Source organism: Cebus imitator, unplaced genomic scaffold (assembly GCF_001604975.1).
Source record: "Cebus imitator isolate Cc_AM_T3 unplaced genomic scaffold, Cebus_imitator-1.0 Scaffold794, whole genome shotgun sequence".
NCBI lineage: Eukaryota > Metazoa > Chordata > Mammalia > Primates > Cebidae > Cebus > Cebus imitator.
The window spans coordinates 612,772-619,620 of NW_016108109.1; the positions used below are offsets into that span (position 1 = coordinate 612,772).

The following is a 6,849-nucleotide window of genomic DNA, read 5'->3' on the forward strand; positions in this document are numbered from 1 at the left end:
CCTTGTTAGTTGTATTCCTAGGTATTTTATTCTCTTTGTGGCAATTGTGAATGGCAGTTCGTTCTTGATTTGGCTCTCTTTAAGTCTGTTATTGGTGTATAGGAATGCTTGTGATTTTTGCACATTGATTTTGTATCCTGAGACTTTGCTGAACTTGCTTATCAGTTTCAGGAGATTTGGGGCTGAGACGATGGGGTCTTCTAGATATACAATCTTGTCGTCCGCAAATAGAGACAATTTGACTTCCACCTTTCCTATTTGAATATCCTTTATTTCTTTTTCTTGCCTGATTGCTCCGGCTAGAACTTACAGTACTATATTGAATAAGAGTGGTGAGAGAGGGCATCCTTGTCTAGTGCCAGATTTCAAGGGGAATGTTTCCAGTTTTTGCCCATTCAGTATGATATTGGCTGTTGGTTTGTCGTAAATAGCTTTTATTATTTTGAGATATGTCCTAGTGCATTAATAAAATATATTTGTGTTAACTTGGCAGTTGATTGCATAGTGGAATGTCACAAAATGCTGATCTTAGAACCATTGTGTTCAACAGTAATCAGGCTTAGATTAAGAGAACAAACATATACTAATCAATTCCCCAGAAAATATACAATTTTAAGGACATATATTTTATGTAAATTTTTTATGCTAAAGAGTATTGTTTATTAAGGCTTGTATTCTCCTAGAGGAAAGAATCCAATGTTGTCCAGGACTCCACTCAGGCAGAAAGAGTTCAGAGGAAATGACACGTTCTAAATACAAGTCTAATGATACAGCTGAACATTAACTCAGACAGTCTTTTGGAGCAAGTAGTTTTCAGAAAGCACCTGCTCTCTAGGACAGTAAGGGTCCTCTACAAGGGCATGTGCAGATGCAGGTGCTGAAGTGTCAGGCATGAACACCATTTTCATGCTTAAACTCAAACTCCAGGTGGTGGCGAGTTCAACAGTCCCTCATTCCACAAAACATGACAGCAGATTCATTTTCTAGAAAAGTTTTGTTTTGTTTTTACCCATTCAACAAGAAAAAAAATTGGATATACACAGTGAAATTTACAACCAGCAGCATCATCCATCACACTGTACTATCAGATCCTTCACTTAAAGCTCAACAGTATTGGTATAAAAACTTAGGATGGCATCCAGATTCTTAAGAAAAGGGGTAAAATTTAAAAAGATCTGCAGACAACTAAGAACACCTGAACCTGAACCAGACCTCAAGGACCTTCCAGTTCCTCCATGCATCACGCCCCTGTCCCACCCAGCCCGACCAGGGAGCAGGGCAGCGAGGGGAGGGACAGGCGGCTGTTCAGTGGGCAACAGATCTGGAAGGAAAGATTTTCCAAAAAAAGAGATTGTGTCTGCCAAATTTGAAAAATTAAAAGTTATCTTTCTGTCTAGTAGAAAAATCAAATAGCACTTTAGACTGATAATAAAATGGTGAATCAGAATGATCAAGATAATCATGAACCTTTTCAGTATTTTCAGGAGATTTTGTCAGAAGAGTCTCAGTGACAAAGTGACTCATGGTTTCTTATGTTTGCTATGAAGCACTAATGGGATGAGAAATATGAAGTCTCATAGAACAATATCAAATGCCTGTGAATTTAAGAACATAATTTCTGCCCAAATAGACGCTTTGTTTTTAAGGACACTTATATTTCACATTAGATTGGTCTGATTGATAAGCTGAGAATAAATACTCCTTTATTAGTGACTTCTACAAGTTTAGAATACATAGAAAACTACAAATACATGCAGATCCATCTGGGCAAAAGTAAATGACAAGAAAGGCGAAGATGGAACACTCAACCAGGCACGGGACTACACGCTGGAGCTGACCAAGCACACGTGTTTTAAACTGTTTTCAAAGTCAAATGTCAGAACATGTAAGAAACTGGTTTCTCCTTACTGTTTGTTTCGATTCTGCCATTCCTTGAGCACCACCTCGTCCTGGCGCTTCTGGTAGTGAGCAGCAACGTCGTCGAAGATGGAGGTTGTGCGCTTGCAGGAACTGATAATTTTCAGCACTTGTTTTGCTTTTTCTATGGGCACCACCTGGGTGTCCCAGGAGTTTGTGATGGTTTGTTGTTGTTATTCTCCAGTTTGATGTGCCAGAGCTGGTGATTGGGCACATCTTTAACTTAAATCCACTTGACATCAAACTTCCCCTTCCATTGTCCTGAGACCAGACCCCAGCACTGGTGCCGTAGTCCGCTGGGACTTTGGCCACCCCACAAAAATGCCCCCTCCGGTTGACGCTGAAGAGCAGGTAGACAGGCCCCTTGCTGCTCATGCAGTGGAAGGCGCTGTCCAGGCGTCTGTGGCCATGCTCCGTGCTACATCAGATGGAGTACTTAATGGAGCATTGGGTATCATCCTTAGAGTAGCTCTTGATGACGAACACGTGCCCGCTTCTCAGATTCCAGTCAAACTCTTTAGGGTTATAGCTGTGAGCAGCCTTCAGTTTTTCAAGGACCGGGTAGGATTTGACACTGGGGGCAGAATTAGGCTGGACATTTCTAGGACCGTTGCTGTCACTGCTGGCCCCTCCACTCTTCCCAAACACCGAGTTTCTGTTGTATGGGGCAACCCAGCGGGTCTGGGGTGACTGCTGAGGGCTCTGATACTGCGGTTGAGCCAAAGGTGGGGGCTGTGCTGGGAGAGGCTGAGCCACCTGCTGGGGCTGTGGGGCAGCCTGTGAGGAGGGTGCCCGTTGGGGGACTGGGGCCTTCCGCACAGGCCCCTTGTTATCCCAGGTACCAGTGTCCCTGTTCTGCTTTATAGGTGGTGGGGGGTAGCGCACCCCCGGTGACAGGCTCGTTCTTTGTTTTCATTTTAGGCTGTGGTTTTGCAGGCTTGCTGGCAATGGCAGCCCATGAGGTCGGCTTTGAAACCGGCATGTTCACATTTGTCCCTTCATGCCAGAAAGGACACCAGTCAGTGCCATGCTGCTGACGACAGAGCCCACCATCTTGACAGCAGAGGAGCGAACGTCCCCAATCTTCAGGTCAACCATGCCCTGCTCCAGGCTGTTCATCCCGGGGGCCTTGCTGAGGGTGTCACTGTGATAGCCTGGCTACCCATCCACCACCGTGCTGCCCAGGGTGCTCGGGCGTAGGTGTAGCTGCTCCCATATGCAGAGCTCTGGGTCTGCTGACCTTGAGACCCACTTGTCCCCCATGCGGAGAAGGCAGGGTTTTCAGGGTAAAAATTAAACCTGTGCTGATAGATGTTGTTCCCCAGGCCCCTGGGCTGCCCAAAAACAGCATGGTGCATAAAATAATGGAATTCATTACTGAGCTGTTCGTAGGTGGTGAGGTATGGGATCGGAGGGTCCCCTGCAGCGGACCACGGAGCCTCACTGAGGGAGTAAGGAAATCCAGTGGAAGGCGGGTAATAGCCGGACAGGTAGGGGTCGCTCATTGAGGGGTAACTGTTACTCCGATTTGACTGTCCAGTAAGGTAGGGCTCAAAGTCACTGTCATGAACTGTATCCTTCTGATGTAAGGAACCATTTTGTACTCAAGTTTTAACTCCCTGAAGCTGGCAGAAGAGAGAAAGTTTCCTGTTCCAGACGCATCGTTCCTTCCCCATCCTCCTCCACTCCAGCACCCGCCGGCCATCCGGGGACTCCGCTCACGTTTATTATCTTGTCCTTTTGTTCTCTGGGCGTCCACACTGGCGGCCAACATGCTTCATGAACAGCTCGATGCCAGGCCGGGGCACCCGCAGGCTCGGGCCTCCCTGAGAGGCTGGGCCTGTCACCCTCTCTCGCGCGGCCCTGGACCCCACCGCCAACTCCCCGAGCAGTGACTGGGCGCCGGGGGTGGCTGCTGGGCGCGCGGGTCCCTGGCGAGGCGGCGGCGGTGGCTGTAGCAGCTTTATGTAAATTTTATTACTGTAAAGGTACATGTTCACTAAAGACAATTAAATCCAGTACAAAAATATGACTATATTTTAACATATTATTTTATTGCATATTTAATTCATAGTCAGTTCAAATTGATGCAGTGTGTTAAAACCTTTCTCCTTAGTTGGTCGTTGTTTCTTCTGATAGCTTTTTGGAAAAATCTGAGTCACTTTACACACAGCTTCTCTGCATTTAGATTCTTACTGTCAATTTAACTCTTGATTCGTTGAATTGTGCTTTCACTAGATTTCTCAACAGAAGGACATAGATATTTTATTTTCTAAACTCCTACATTTCTGCAGATTTGTCTCATTTCTGGATCTTTACATGTGAAGAATAACTTGACTGATAGGATTCAAGTTTATATTCTCTAGCTTGTAAGGCTTCACAGGAGAGAAATGATCTATTTTTCTTTCTTTGAATCTGTCCTCCCTCCTCTTTTAAAATTATATTCCCATATTTTTGAAAGATTTTTGTTAGCATGGGTACAAGTAATATTTGTTTCTTTCCATTGGATTTCCTTGGAATGTAGTTACTGCTTTCAATTTTCATGCTTTTTGCTGTATTTGAGGATTTTTTCCAATTATAACTTTATTTATAACATTTACTCTAGTTGTTTGTATGTATATCAGCAATTTCTGTATATTTTTTGAGGATAGTTCTCCTCTGTTCTCTAGCCTCTATAACTGTAGACCTTTTATTTTCACTTTTGTTCCATTTCTTTGTTCTTTTACTCTAGATTCAGAGACAGTTTTTGAAATGTGTCCTTAACAATTTATCCTGTTTACTCTCCATGTGGATTCACTTGAGCAATTTCAATTTTTCCCCTGCAATTCTTTATTCTGTTAACCATTCCCATTTACATCTTATCTTGTTGACTTTTCATTCCTGGCTCTTTCCTTCTTAGCCTATCTGTACCAGTTCCAAAATGCTTATAAAGAAATGGCACATTTGCTATTTTACAAAGTTATAATTTTTTGAATGATGGTGCGATATTTTGTCATGTTTACGATTATTGTATTAGGAAGTTGGGAGAGTTGTGTGTGCTTGACAGAGACATTTTAAACTGAAAAGCCTGGGATGGTTAATATGTTGACTGATAGACGCAATATTCTAAATGATACCAACAGGGCGGAAGAAAGTGCTATACAAGATGGATAAATGAAATCTGACAAGCTACTAAAAAATAATCATCTACTTAAGTACAGGAAAGGGAATATGTATTTCCAGGCTACACATCCCACTTCCTGCTCCGTACATTCTCCATGCTTCCCGAGCAGTGTCACCCACTCTGAAGGGTTCAATTACCACCAAATGCTGAAGGTGTGACATCTGGGGCCCTGGTCCAGGCCAGGTACACAGACTCAACTTGTTCAACCCTGAGCTCATTAGCATGACCCTATACCATTCTACCTACATTATTCATTAGTGGAAGAGCACCGCCATCCACCTGGCCACTCATTCACCCTTAACCCCAGCCTGTCCTTTTTTCCCACAGGACATCATTTGCCACCTAGAGATGCAGAATGCCTCAGAAATATGCCTCAAATTTTCCTCTTTGTTTCACTTTTGAAACAGTGTTCACACATCTATATAGCTTCCTTCCTGCTTTGGGGTGTGTTCAAATCTATCCATTTCTAGGTCATGTATGGTGCCCCATGCCTGTAATCCCAGCACTTTGGAAGACTGGGACATGTGGGTCACTCAAGGTGGAGAGTCCAAGGCTGCAGTGAGCTATGATTGTGCCACTGCACTCCAGCCATATCTCTTTTTTAAAAAAATTGCCCAATACCTTCTGAGTATTTTTTGAAAGACTAATTTAATCAAGTTATTTCCCCAAGACAAAGTCTGTTGTGATCTTCTGTGAGAAGTCCAAGCTGCTGCAGTAGGCATCAAAGGGAATGACATAACAGCCTTGCCGGCCTTCACCGCTTCCCCCTTCCCAGTCCTTCTCACTCACCTGATGTTTCAGTGACAAGTTGTGTCCTTTCTGTGCTTTGCCTTTGTTGTTTTACTTTTCTATTTCAGAATACTTTACTCAATTCATCTTCCTGGAAAACTTGAATTTTCCATTAAATAATCTATGCTCCCTCCTCTGTGAATCTGTTTTGACCTACTAGATTGAACAATCTCATTTTCCTGGGATTTTCCAGCACTTTTCTCATAAGGGCATTCACGGCCAACTCCCTCGTTTGAAATCCTATGCTGTATTCCCCACACTTTTAAACAGTCATTTCAGCCTTGGTGAATGAGTTATTTTCAGCCTCGTCTCTCTCCCCCAAACACATATTCAGTTCCTCAGTTTGTTTGTTTGCTTTTTTGAAATTTCACATTTCCTCCAAGTCTGGTGAAAGCCTGCTATTTCTTTAATTGTTCTTGAACTCTCCCCACTTCATTTGCATTCTCTTTAAAATCCCTTATCTTGGCTGGGCACAGTGGCTCACACCTGTAATCCCAGAACTTTAGGAGGCTGAGGCGGGTGGATCACGACGTCAGGAGTTCGAGACCAGCCTGACCAACATGGTGAAACCCCTTCTCTGCAAAAAATACAAAAATTTGCTGGGTATGGTGGTGCATGCCTGTAATCTCAGCTACTTGGGAGGTTGAGGCAGGAGAATCACTTGAACCCAGGAGGCGGAGGTTGTAGTGAGCTGAGATTATGTCACTGCACTCCAGCCTGGGCAATGGAGTGAGGTTCTGTCTCAGAAAAAAAAAAGAAAAATAAATAAATAAATGTCTCATACTGTCTGTTTCTGCCATGTTGTACTTTATTGCCTTTTATATTTTGTCAGATAATTATTTTACAAATTTTTTCAACTTTTTTTTTGTATTTAAGAGTCTTGCTCTGTCACTCAGGCTAGCATGCAGTGACGCCATCATAGCTCACTGCAGCCCCAGTCTCCTGGATTCCAGCAACCCTTCTGTCTCGGCCTCCCAAAG

The 6,849-nt window shown here is 43.6% G+C and overlaps 1 pseudogene; it reads right to left on the reverse strand.

Annotated features, from left to right (window-relative positions):
- Positions 1-1,817: 1,817 nt before the first annotated feature.
- LOC108297372 lies at positions 1,818-3,732 on the reverse strand (annotated as a pseudogene).
- Between the last annotated feature and the right edge of the window lie 3,117 nt (positions 3,733-6,849).